Raw genomic sequence first — 12059 nt, forward strand, 5'->3', positions numbered from 1 at the left:
GACGTTAATAACCGTAACTATAACGGCGAATAACCTCCAACAGTTATTGCGATGAAGAGAAAGCAAGTGAATACGTTTGCAAAGAGGAAATAATACAACTTACCATAACGTTGCACTGTTGTCTTGTTCAGTTTTTTCTAGTGTTTTCCGATAGTTACCACAGCCACAAAGTGAAACATTGGCTATGTCGTAAAAATTTTTTTTAATTTTTTTTAAAGGAATGTGTTTTGGGGGCTTAATTTTGGGTTAGGTTTAGACGTATGGTTCGCAGTGTGGTTACGGTTAGGTTTATAATCACATTTTAAGAATATATATTTTAGAAAGGCGGGGTTTATGACTGTGTGGCTGTGGTAACTAGTGACGAGCCCTAGTCAGCTGACTCCTGATTCCCGGAAGAACTCAAAATGGCAAAACTTTATTAACCATGTAGAACACACCACTGCTAGAATCAACCCGATTTTTCTAAACAACAACCGTTGCTACGTGAGGCCTGTTTGATCGATTAGAAGTTTCGTAATGGTTAGGTTGTTATGTATTTACTGTACTGAAACAGCAGGGAGCAGGTCTCGAACCGTTGACCTTCTAGCCGGAAGTCCAGCGCGCTATTTACTGTGCCGCAAAAGCATGCTCGACCGGCAGAGTCGATATCCGCGCTTATAAACTCAGGGTCGTTACAGTACTAACATAAGTGGACGTGGCATTTCGGCCACTTTGTAAAAATCTAGTTGTGCTTGTTTTCTTAAGATACTGATGGAGGACTAGTGGTTAGAGGGGGGGCAGGTAGCCTAGTGGTTAGAGGGGAGGCAGGTAGCCTAGTGGTTAGAGGGGAGGCAGGTGGCCTAGTGGTTAGAGGGGAGGCAGGTAGCCTAGTGGTTAGAGGGGAGGCAGGTAGCCTAGTGGTTAGAGGGGAGGCAGGGCCTAGTGGTTAGGGGAGGCCTAGTGGTTAGAGGGGGAGGCAGGTAGAGTGGTTAGGGGAGGCAGGTAGCCTAGTGGTTAGAGGGAGGCAGGTAGCCTAGGGGAGGCAGGTAGCCTAGTGGTTAGAGGGGAGGCAGGTAGCCTAGTGGTTAGAGGGGAGGCAGGTAGCCTAGTGGTTAGAGGGGAGGCAGGTAGCCTAGTGGTTAGAGGGGAGGCAGGTAGTCTAGTGGTTAGAGGGGAGGCAGGTAGCCTAGTGGTTAGAGCGTTGGGCCAGTAACCGACAAGGTACAAATCTGTCGTTCTGCCCCTGAACAAGGCAGTTAACCCACTGTTCCTAGGCCGTCATTGTAAATAAGAATTTGTTCTTAACTGACTTGCCTAGTTAAATAAAGGTTAAATATATCTATATTTTTTTTAAATAACAAAATAGAGAGAAGTAGGGTACTTTATTTTGCCCCGTTGGATGTGGAAGTTGGATCTCTTTCAGTTGTAAAAAAAACAAAAGTTGCTTCCACTTCCCCCAGATGTTGACCCCAGAAGGTCAATCAATCTTATGATTTCCTGTTTGCAGTTTTTCAAAACTACCGACAAGTGCTAAGGCACTAGCTTTACAGTTGAAATTGTTTTTTTTTTACCCCTTTTTTTATCCAAAAAAGGGGTAAAGCTAGCTTTAGAGCAATGACTGCTAGCAGATACCAGTAGACTTCCAATTGGTAGTTACATTCTTGTCCCATCGGTGCAACTCCCGTACAGACTCGGGAGAGGCAAAGGTCAAGCGTCCCCCAAAACACAACCCAGCCAAGCCACACTGCTTCTTGACACAGTGCCAGCTTAACCAATGTGTCAGAGGAAACACCATACACCTGGTGACCATGTCAGTTTACACTGCACCCAGCCCACCACAGGAGTTGCTAGTGTGCAATGGGACAAGTGCATCCTTGCGGGACAAACCCTCCCCTAACCTGGACAACACTGGGCCAATTGTGCACTGCCCCATGGGTCTCCTGGTCGCTGCCAGCTGCAACAGAGTCTGGACTCGAACCAGGATCTCTAGTGGCACAGCTAGCACTGCGATGCAGTGCCTTAGATCACTGCGCCACTCTGGAGTCCCTTTTGCAGTTACATATATGGAATTTATACATCTTAAGACTAAAACGCCTGATTTCGGGCACTAGATTCGCTGGACATTACGGATAATATGTTTACAATACTTATTTTATTGATATCCCACCGTTTAATAAGTCAGAACACCATAAAATAGAGGAATATATTATATGTGTGACATTCAACAAAATAAAATGCTGTCTGGGATCTTGGTTGAACAAGAGGGAGTAATCTCTACACCCTGCGCAGTCGGTGCACTGCAGAGCTGCGGGTTTGCATGCGAGCTCCCGTGCTGTCAAAGTGCTGTCTGTAGTGGATTTTCTTATTTGTCTATTTGCACATTCCTTTCCAGTAGGCTAATAATAGCCTAGTAAACTAGGCAAGAAAGATTGACAAAAAAGGACATAATCTGCTTATTCCTCAGTTTTATTATTGTTGCTACACAACAGCTTTTTGTAGCGCACAGGATCCTTAAAGGGATACTTCAGGATTTTAGCGTTATCGCAATGACTGGAAGTCTACTGGTATCTGCTAGCAGTCATTGCTCTAAAGCTAGTTAGCTTTGGGTCACGAAACTACCTCTAACTTTCCTTCATACTGGACACAGAAAGATAAAAATAGTGTAAATATGCTGCTGCTCCAGTTTCAACTGTTCTGCCTGCGGATATGGAACCCTGACCTGTTCACCGGACGTGCTACCTTGTCCCAGACCTATTATTTGACCATGCTGGTCATTTATGAACATTTGAACATCTTGGCCATGTCCTGTTATATAATCTCCACCTGGCACAGCCAGAATGCTCCAGAACTACCTGGCCTGATGACTCTTTGCTGTGCCCAGTACACCTGGTCGTGCTGCCTGGTTCCTGCGGCTATGGAACCCTGACCTGTTCACCGGACGTGTTTCTATTATTTGACCATGCTGGTCATTTATGAACATTTGAACATCTTGGCCATGTCCTGTTATATAATCTCCACCTGGCACAGCCAGAAGAGGACTGGCCACCCCTCATAGCCTGGTTCCTCTCTAGGTTTCTTCCTAGATTTTTGCCTTTCTAGGGAGTTTTTCCTAGCCACTGTGCTTCAACACCTGCATTGCTTGCTGTTTGGGGTTTCAGGCTGGGATTCTGTACAGCAGTACGAAGGGCTATATAAATACATTTGATTTTGATTTATCCACAAGTTCATAAAGGGCCTCATTGCCAAAATCTCAAAGTATCCCTTTAAGTTCCATCACTGCTAGTATATTAATAAATATCTCATCCACTCCTTCACAACCCGGGTGCCTGCTGTGCTGTCTTCTCCATTAATCATTATTTATGTAACAACATCTTTGGCTTTCAAACAAATTCATGTTAACGTTTTTTTAAATAATTGACAAACATAACATAGTGTCCTATGTTATTCTAATTAGAGAATTACATTGAATTACCAATTCACTAGTAACAAAGGAAGTTCCTCCTCTCCTCACAGTCCCTGGTTCCCCAATGCTCTACCTCTCTGGCCAAGGTCCCACAGCGGAGGTGTTGGGTGGGGCAGCCTGAGCCAACCTCCTCCCAGTCCAGGCCTGGTTCTCCAGGGGTTCCCTGTTCACCCACAGACAGAAACCACTGAAAAAGCGTCCACACATGGTCCGTCTGGGCCCCCTTTGAATGAATCATTCTCTGGACGAGGAGCTGCTCATTCTCCGACAGCAGGCTGGTGAGGTCAGTGTAGTGCTTCCTGCAGTAATCCAGAGCCTCCTCCCACGTCTTGTTCATCTGTACCAGGATCACATTCAGATCAAAGCACAAGAAAGGGTTTCTCACAGCCAATCAGCCACCAACATCCGGCTTCTTTACCTGCGGGATCGTCTGAAACCAGCCACCCGGACATCTGATGAAACTGAGGACTATTTCTGTCTATAATAAAGCCCTTTTGTGGGGAAAAACTCATTCTGATTGGCTGCGCCTTGATCCCCAGTGGGTGGGCCAGTCTCCCAAGTGAGTGGGCCTATGCCCTCCCAGACCTACCCATTGCTGCACCCCTGCCCAGTCAGGTGAAATCTATAGATTAGGGCCCTATTAATGAATTGAAATTGACTGATTTCCTTATATGAACTGTAACTCAGTAAAATCGTTGAAATTGTTGCATGTTGCGTTTATATTTTTGTTCAGCATAGATGATTCGAGACAATGTCTTAAGTAGTTTAACATGTTATTACTCCTTGTGAAAGTAACAAACTGACATGTTTTCATTTTCATCAAGGGTCACTTCCCTTCCCTCTACATTTCTTTGTTTAGGTAAATCTCCTCTCTGCATCTCAGTCAAATGTTTTTCAGCCTTGTAAAAACCCTTCAGACCTTTTCAGCCAAGCCTGGGTTGGGCAGCAGCACAGCAGGGAAGATGTCCCCAAGTTAATTCCCCAAGGTCATGGATCATCGTCTTTATTCACTCTTCAGGCCTGTTGTCCTATTGTGTTTACTTGCTCTGTCAGTGATGTAATCTCAGCAAAAAAAGAAACGTCCCTTTTTCAGGACCCTGCCTTTCAAAGAGAATTTGTAAAAATCCAAATAACTTCACAGATCTTCATTGTAAAGGGTTTAAACACTGTTACCCATGCTTGTTCAATGAACCATAAACAATTAAAGAACATGCACAGACATGTAATAGCTTCCAGACAGTAGGCAATTAAGGTCATAGTTATGAAAACTTAGGACACTAAAGAGACCTTCTACTGACTCTGAAAAACACCAAAAGAAAGATGCCCCGGGTCCTTGCTCATCTGTGTGAACGTGCCTTAGGCATGCTGCAAGGAGGTGGCCAGGGCAACAGAAGTGGCCAGGGCAACAAATTGCAATGTTCGTACTGTGAGACGCCGAAGACATCGCTACAGGGAGACAGGACAGACATCTTGATTGTCCTCGCAGTGGCAGACCACGTCATAAAATAAATAAACAACTCATGTTGACTCACCCTACTTGTAAAGAAATGCCATCCTCCTCTCGTTCATGTTGCTGAAATGGTCTATCACTCTGTCAGACAATAGACGTTTTTAGTTTTTGTTGTCCTAGGCTACCTGGCTAAAATGCATCTAACTACATATTGAACTTTCATCTTCTCAGGCCAGTATGGGTCCATGGAAGGGACCATTTTATTAGCTAGCTAGCCACCGGAGTACAACAACACAACGAGATGCAACAAAATATATATATTTCAATGATGTTTGGCTTGATGTGATGTGATTGGTCTGGCACTTTGTTTTGGTGTGCCAGGACCATTTCACTCAGTTTAGCTCAACACTGATTGGCTATTATTGTATTATTTTTTTTTTATCAAGGAGGCCAAATGCTCACTGGCTTCCCTTGCATTCCATGCTCCAACAATATCATCCTATTTTTGGACCACAGAGCATCAGATAGATGGGCTACACATACAGAAGGGGGGGGATCTGTTTTACTCGCTCGGATGCTTTCTATGATGAGATACATACAGCCTCTTGCAAATTGAAGAAAAATTATGAAACACAGAGAGATGAAAGATATATTATTTTATGTTTTTGTATTTTTCGTGGAAATGTTTTCCCTTTGGGATCCCATGAAAACTCGCTACTGTTAAAGAAAGCCACTCTGATTGGTGGGCTGGGTGTACAAGTGAGCTGAGGAAGTCTCTCTGATTGGTGGGCTGGGTGTACAAGTGAGCTGAGGAAGTCTCTCTGATTGGTGGGCTGGGTGTACAAGTGAGCTGAGGAAGTCTCTCTGATTGGTGGGCTGCGTGTACAAGTGAGCTGAGGAAGTCTCTCTGATTGGTGGGCTGGGTGTACAAGTGAGCTGAGGAAGTCTCTCTGATTGGTGGGCTGGGTGTACAAGTGAGCTGAGGAAGTCTCTCTGATTGGTGGGCTGCGTGTACAAGTGAGCTGAGGAAGTCTCTCTGATTGGTGGGCTGCGTGTACAAGTGAGCTGAGGAAGCTCTGATTGTTGGGGTGTACAAGTGAGCTGAGGAAGTCTCTCTGATTGGTGGGCTGGGTGTACAAGTGAGCTGAGGAAGTCTCTCTGATTGGTGGGCTGGGTGTACAAGTGAGCTGAGGAAGTCTCTCTGATTGGTGGGCTGCGTGTGCGGGTGAGCTCAAACCAAACAATAGAGTCACTCTGATCCATGACCTGGGGGATTTAACTGGGGACCATCCTCTCTGTTCTTCTGCTGCCCAACCCAGACCAACCTAGACCAACCCAGACAAACCTAGACCAGACCCACCCAGACCAGCCCAACCCAGACCAACCCAGACCCTAGACCAACCCAGACCAGCCCAGCCCAGACCAACCCAGCCCAGATCCTAGACCAACCCAGACAAACCTAGACCAGACCCACCCAGACCAGCCCAACCCAGACCTACCAGACAAACCTAGACCAACCCAGACAAACCTAGACCAGACCCACCCAGACCAGCCCAACCCAGACCTTCCTAGAGCAACCCAGACCCACCCAGACAAACCTAGACCAGACCCACCCAGAACGGCCCAGCCCAGCCCAGCCCAGACCTACCTAGAGCAACCCAGGGTCTTTGCATGGCTGGAAACATTTGACTGAGAGGCAGTGAGGAGATTTACCTAACGAAGGACAGTAGAGGGAAGGGAAGTGACCTAGAGAGAGAAAGAGAAGAGAAGGGGGGTGCACGCTAGTTTTGCATTGTGCCCATTGGGCCATTCTATTGGGGGACCTAATGATGGAAATCAAATGAGCCTTCCACCCAGTAAGAGAGGGAGGGAGAGAAAGAGACAGAGTGAGTGAGAAGGGGGAGAAAGTGAATGGTTGAGTGAATAAGTGAGAGCGAGACATAGAGAAAATGGGTTTTGGATAAATTATTGAGTGAGGGAGAGAGAGAGAGAGAGAGAGAGAGAAAGCGATGTGGGTAGTGGCAGCAGAAGGGCCAGTGTTTACAGGTGTGTTAGGGAAGTGTTCTCATTGGTGGGTTGGGTATACAGGTGAGTTAATGAAGTCTCTCTGATTGGTTTGCTTTGTGTTAGAGGTGAGCCAAGGAAGTGCCAGGTAGTTGGTGATCATAAAAGCAGCAGCAGGGTCAACTCCACTCCACACTGACTGAGTACTGGGACATCATGCAGAGGAAGAGTAGCTCCACTCCACACTGACTGAGTACTGGGACATCATGCAGAGGAAGAGCATCTCCACTGGGCTCCTCATCACTGCTCTGTTTGCAGTGGTCTCTGGTCTTACCAAACAGTTCTACTATGTGGATAAACAGCTGACCTGGCAAGGAGCTCAGCAGTACTGCAGAGAGAAATACATTGACCTAGCCTTCATCACAGACCAGGAGGAAGCAGAGCTGTTCTCCACCGTCTTAACTTCTGAATTCAACTGGATTGGTTTGACTTGGATCGGTCTGTACAGAGATACCAATGACTCAACAGAGTGGAAGTGGTCTGGAGGGTGGAACTCAACATTCAGGTTCTGGAGTAAAGGCCTGCCAAACCATCTTATTGTCAACCAGGACTGTGTCGGTGTGATAAAGGGTGAGATGGCTGATAGCCTGTGCAAACAAATAAACCCTTTCTGGTGCTTTGATGTGAATGTGGTCCTGGTTCAGAAAAACAAGACGTGGGAGGAGGCTCTGGATCACTGCAGGAAACACTACACTGACCTCACCAGCCTGCTGTCTGAGAATGAGCAGCTCATCGTCCAGAGAATTATGAATTCAAAGGGGGCCCAGACGGACCATGTGTGGACCGGTCTACGCTTTTTCAGTGGTTTCTGGTTGTGGGTGAATGGAGACCCCCTGGAGTACGAGGCCTGGACCGGGGGGAGGCTGCCCCACTGCCCCGCCCAAAACCTCCGCTGTGGGACCCTGGCCAGAGAGGGAGAGCTTTGGGGAATCAGGGACTGTGAGGAGATGAGGAACTTCCTCTGTTACTAGTGATTTGGTCATTCAATAGGATAGCAAGCTTTACCGTTAATTAAATAACATATTGTTTTAAATAAATTGTCAAGTTTATTTAAAATGTCATCTTTATTTCCAATTTAAATAATAAAGTTGAAAGTGTTTGTTTATTAGAATCTCTTTTAACACATCATAACAATCTTCCTAAAACTAAACATACAAAGCAGGGTTGGGGTCAATTCAAATTGGAGTCAATTCAGGATGTGATTTGATTAGATTTTTTTAACTTAAAATTGAAAAACGTTTGAAATTAATATATTTTATTTTTCAGTGAATTGAAAAGTAATTGAAAATACATATTGAATACGAATTTCAGTTTTTTTAAACGAATTAACAGACTTCAATTTGAATTTCCCCGACCCTGATACTAGCATACAAACACTGTCAGTGCTGGATATGAAGTGCTTGAGAGAAAAGGCATGTTGATTACTACTCCTTCATGGATTTATTGGTGAGAAACAAGGAGTGGTGTGAAATTCATAGTTTAACAAACTACATATTTAGAGGTCTCATTTTACCAGTGTTGTGATGTTATCGTCTATATATTCAAATATTTAACTCATGTATTTGCAGTTCATAATCTGTGTGTTTTTGTAGAGTTTCCACAATATTATCTTGCTTTGGAAGCTATGTATGTATGTATGTATGTATGTATGTATGTATGTATGTATGTATGTATGTATTGGTATGATAATAAACTAGAAAAGGAAACCAAAGTACTTATTCTCATGGGTTTTTCTGACCAAAAAAATGTGTTGTGTTTACTGTTGCTGACTGAACTAATAATTCTACACAGTTTTAGAGACACAAGGAGGGTAAATGGTACCGCGGGTCTGTCTTCAGGCTATGGGATGTGTGAGATAATCGGCAGCATTAGTTCCTGTGCTTGGGTCTTCCTCACTGGTTATTTGGACGAATCAGGATTGGGTAAAGGCGGTGCTTAAACTGGGGGTGGGGATTTCTAGCCCATGTGTGATAAATTCAGGTGAAATTATCGGAAGGGGGGCTTTGCCTTACAGTTTCCATTTGCGAGGGTGGAGACTTCTCAATCCATAAATCTACATTTCTAACACGTTTGTTCCCAGAATTTAATCGACCATCTGACCCAACTATGTAAGATTTTAGTTCTGGTTGAACCGAGATGAAGGTTAATAAGGTAAAGTAATGGTGGGTTGTAATGCTCTCCTCCCACCACTAGATGTCCCTGGTGGTAATGGTGCCGTACTGTATGTCTGCTGTCTTTCGAGCTCCAACCCAACGACGATAAGTATTTATATACTCCTGCTATCAGTCACTTTACTACAGCCCTTTTCCGCGTATCATGCATACACTGACACACAGACACACACTAACACCCATACATATAGATTTAACGGTAAGGGCCAGAGCCAGATTAACGGTAAGGGTTAGGGCCAGGGTAACGGTAAGGGCTAGACTAACGGTTAGGGCTAGAGTAATGGTTAGGGTTAGGGCTAGAGTAACGGTTAGGGTTAGGGCTAGAGTAGCGGTTAGGGTTAGGGCTAGAGTAACGGTTAGGGTTAGGGCTAGAGTAACGGTAAGGGTTAGGGCTAGAGTAACGGTTAGGTTAGGGCTAGAGTAACGGTTAGGGTTAGGGCTAGAGTAACGGTTAGGGTTAGGGCTAGAGTAACGGTAAGGGTTAGGGCTAGAGTAACGGTTAGGGCTAGAGTAACGGTTAGGGTTAGGGCTAGAGTAGCGGTTAGGGTTAGGGCTAGAGTAGCGGTTAGGGTTAGAGTAACGGTAAGGGCTAGAGTAACGGTAAGGGTTAGGGCCAGGGTAACGGTAAGGGTTAGGGCTAGAGTAGCGGTAAGGGCTAGAGTAACGGTAAGGGTTAGGGCCAGAGTAACGGTAAGGGCTAGAGTAACGGTAAGGGTTAGGGCTAGAGTAACGGTAAGGGCTAGAGTAACGGTAAGGGTTAGGGCTAGAGTAACGGTAAGGGCTAGAGTAACGGTAAGGGTTAGAGTAACGGTAAGGGCTAGAGTAACGGTAAGGGTTAGAGTAACGGTAAGGGTTAGAGTAACGGTAAGGGCTAGAGTAACGGTAAGGGTTAGAGTAACGGTAAGGGTTAGAGTAACGGTAAGGGCTAGAGTAACGGTAAGGGTTAGAGTAACGGTAGGGTTAGGGCCAGAGTAACGTTAAGGGCTAGAGTAACGGTAAGGGTTAGAGTAACGGTAAGGGTTAGAGTAACGGTAAGGGCTAGAGTAACGGTAAGGGTTAGAGTAACGGTTAGGGTTAGAGTAACGGTTAGGGTTAGAGTAACGGTTAGGGTTAGAGTAACGGTTAGGGTTAGAGTAACGGTTAGGGTTAGAGTAACGGTTAGGGCTAGAGTAACGGTTAGGGTTAGAGTAACGTTAAGGGCTAGAGTAACGGTAAGGGCTAGAGTAACGGTAAGGGTTAGGGCCAGGGTAACGGTAAGGGCTAGAGTAGCGGTTAGGGTTAGGGCTAGAGTAACGGTAAGGGCTAGAGTAGCGGTTAGGGTTAGGGCTAGAGTAACGGTAAGGGCTAGAGTAACGGTTAGGGTTAGGGCTAGAGTAACGGTTAGGGCTAGAGTAAGGTTAGGGTTAGGGCTAGAGTAACGGTAAGGGCTAGAGTAACGGTTAGGGTTAGGGCTAGAGTAACGGTAAGGGCTAGAGTAACGGTTAGGGTTAGGGCTAGAGTAGCGGTTAGGGTTAGGGCTAGAGTAACGGTAAGGGCTAGAGTAACGGTTAGGGTTAGAGTAACGGTTAGGGTTAGAGTAACGGTTAGGGTTAGAGTAACGGTTAGGGTTAGAGTAACGGTTAGGGTTAGAGTAACGGTTAGGGCTAGAGTAACGGTTAGGGTTAGAGTAACGGTAAGGGCTAGAGTAACGGTAAGGGTTAGAGTAACGGTAAGGGTTAGGGCCAGAGTAACGGTAAGGGTTAGAGTAACGGTAAGGGCTAGAGTAACGGTAAGGGTTAGGGCTAGAGTAACGGTAAGGGCTAGAGTAACGGTAAGGGTTAGAGTAACGGTAAAGGGTTAGAGTAACGGTAAGGGCTAGAGTAACGGTAAGGGTTAGGGCTAGAGTAACGTTAAGGGCTAGAGTAACGGTAAGGGTTAGGGCCAGGGTAACGGTAAGGGTTAGGGTTAGAGTAACGTTAGGGCCAGAGTAACGGTAAGGGTTAGGGCCAGGGTAACGGTAAGGGTTAGGGCCAGGGTAACGGTAAGGGTTAGGGCTACAGTAACGGTAAGGGTTAGGGCCAGAATAACGGTAAGGGCTAGAGTAACGGTAAGGGTTAGGGCTAGAGTAACGGTAAGGGTTAGGGCTACAGTAACGGTAAGGGTTAGGGCTAGAGTAACGGTAAGGGTTAGGGCCAGAGCCAGGGTAACGGTAAGGGTTAGGGCCAGGGTTAGGTTCATCTTGTTTCTAGACACTTCTGCCCAAATGTGCCAAGAGTCTGCCATACCAACAGGTCAGACAATACAGGAAGACCTGGAAAAGCACATTGTCATTGGCTTAATAGGCTAAATCTACCAACCACTCATCTCCCACAACACCTTCCCCTTAACCTAATTTAGCAGAAAGAAACGCCCGAGTGGAGTTCCCACATCCAGTTTTTTCAGTTTCACGCTGTGTTGTGTGTTGTAATTGCTCTCCTTCCACCACTAGATGTCTCTGGTGGACCTGAGATAAAGGGTCAGGTATAAGACCCCACCTAAGTTCAGTGGTGATGATAACGTGTGCTGTGTTGTGTGTTGTAATGCTCTCCTCTCACCACTAGATGTCTCTAGTGGACCTGTGAAGGAAGCTCGTGGAAGCAGCCAAGTTCTCACCAGGGTCCCTATTCATAAAACTAGCATCCCAAATTGCACCCTATTCCCTATTTAGTGCAGTACATTGGACCAGGACCATTCGGTACGCAGCAAAGCATCTCAGATTAGAAGTGCTGATCTTGGATCAGTTTGACCATTTAATTATTATTGAGATTACATGGACAGGCGGGTCGGGTCGGGTTACTGGACAAACTTTTACATTTGGATGATTAACTGATTGATTGATTGTCTGACTGACTGAGATCTCTCTACTCTACCTGTGAGTGTAGCTGGGGACCTGTCTGCCCAGCACGATCAGTAC

At 45.8% G+C, this 12059-nt stretch overlaps 1 protein-coding gene across 1 annotated transcript in view; it reads right to left on the minus strand.

The window, feature by feature from the left end:
* The window catches only part of usp8 (ubiquitin specific peptidase 8), a 38775-nt gene extending 38546 nt beyond the window's left edge, over nt 1-229 (minus strand). The window contains exon 1 of the mRNA XM_042317605.1: nt 104-229. The gene's annotated coding sequence lies outside the window, so the exon portion shown is untranslated. The remainder of the gene's footprint in view (nt 1-103) is intronic.
* Between the last annotated feature and the right edge of the window lie 11830 nt (nt 230-12059).

This window comes from Oncorhynchus tshawytscha, unplaced genomic scaffold, assembly GCF_018296145.1.
Source record: "Oncorhynchus tshawytscha isolate Ot180627B unplaced genomic scaffold, Otsh_v2.0 Un_contig_3062_pilon_pilon, whole genome shotgun sequence".
Lineage (NCBI taxonomy): Eukaryota > Metazoa > Chordata > Actinopteri > Salmoniformes > Salmonidae > Oncorhynchus > Oncorhynchus tshawytscha.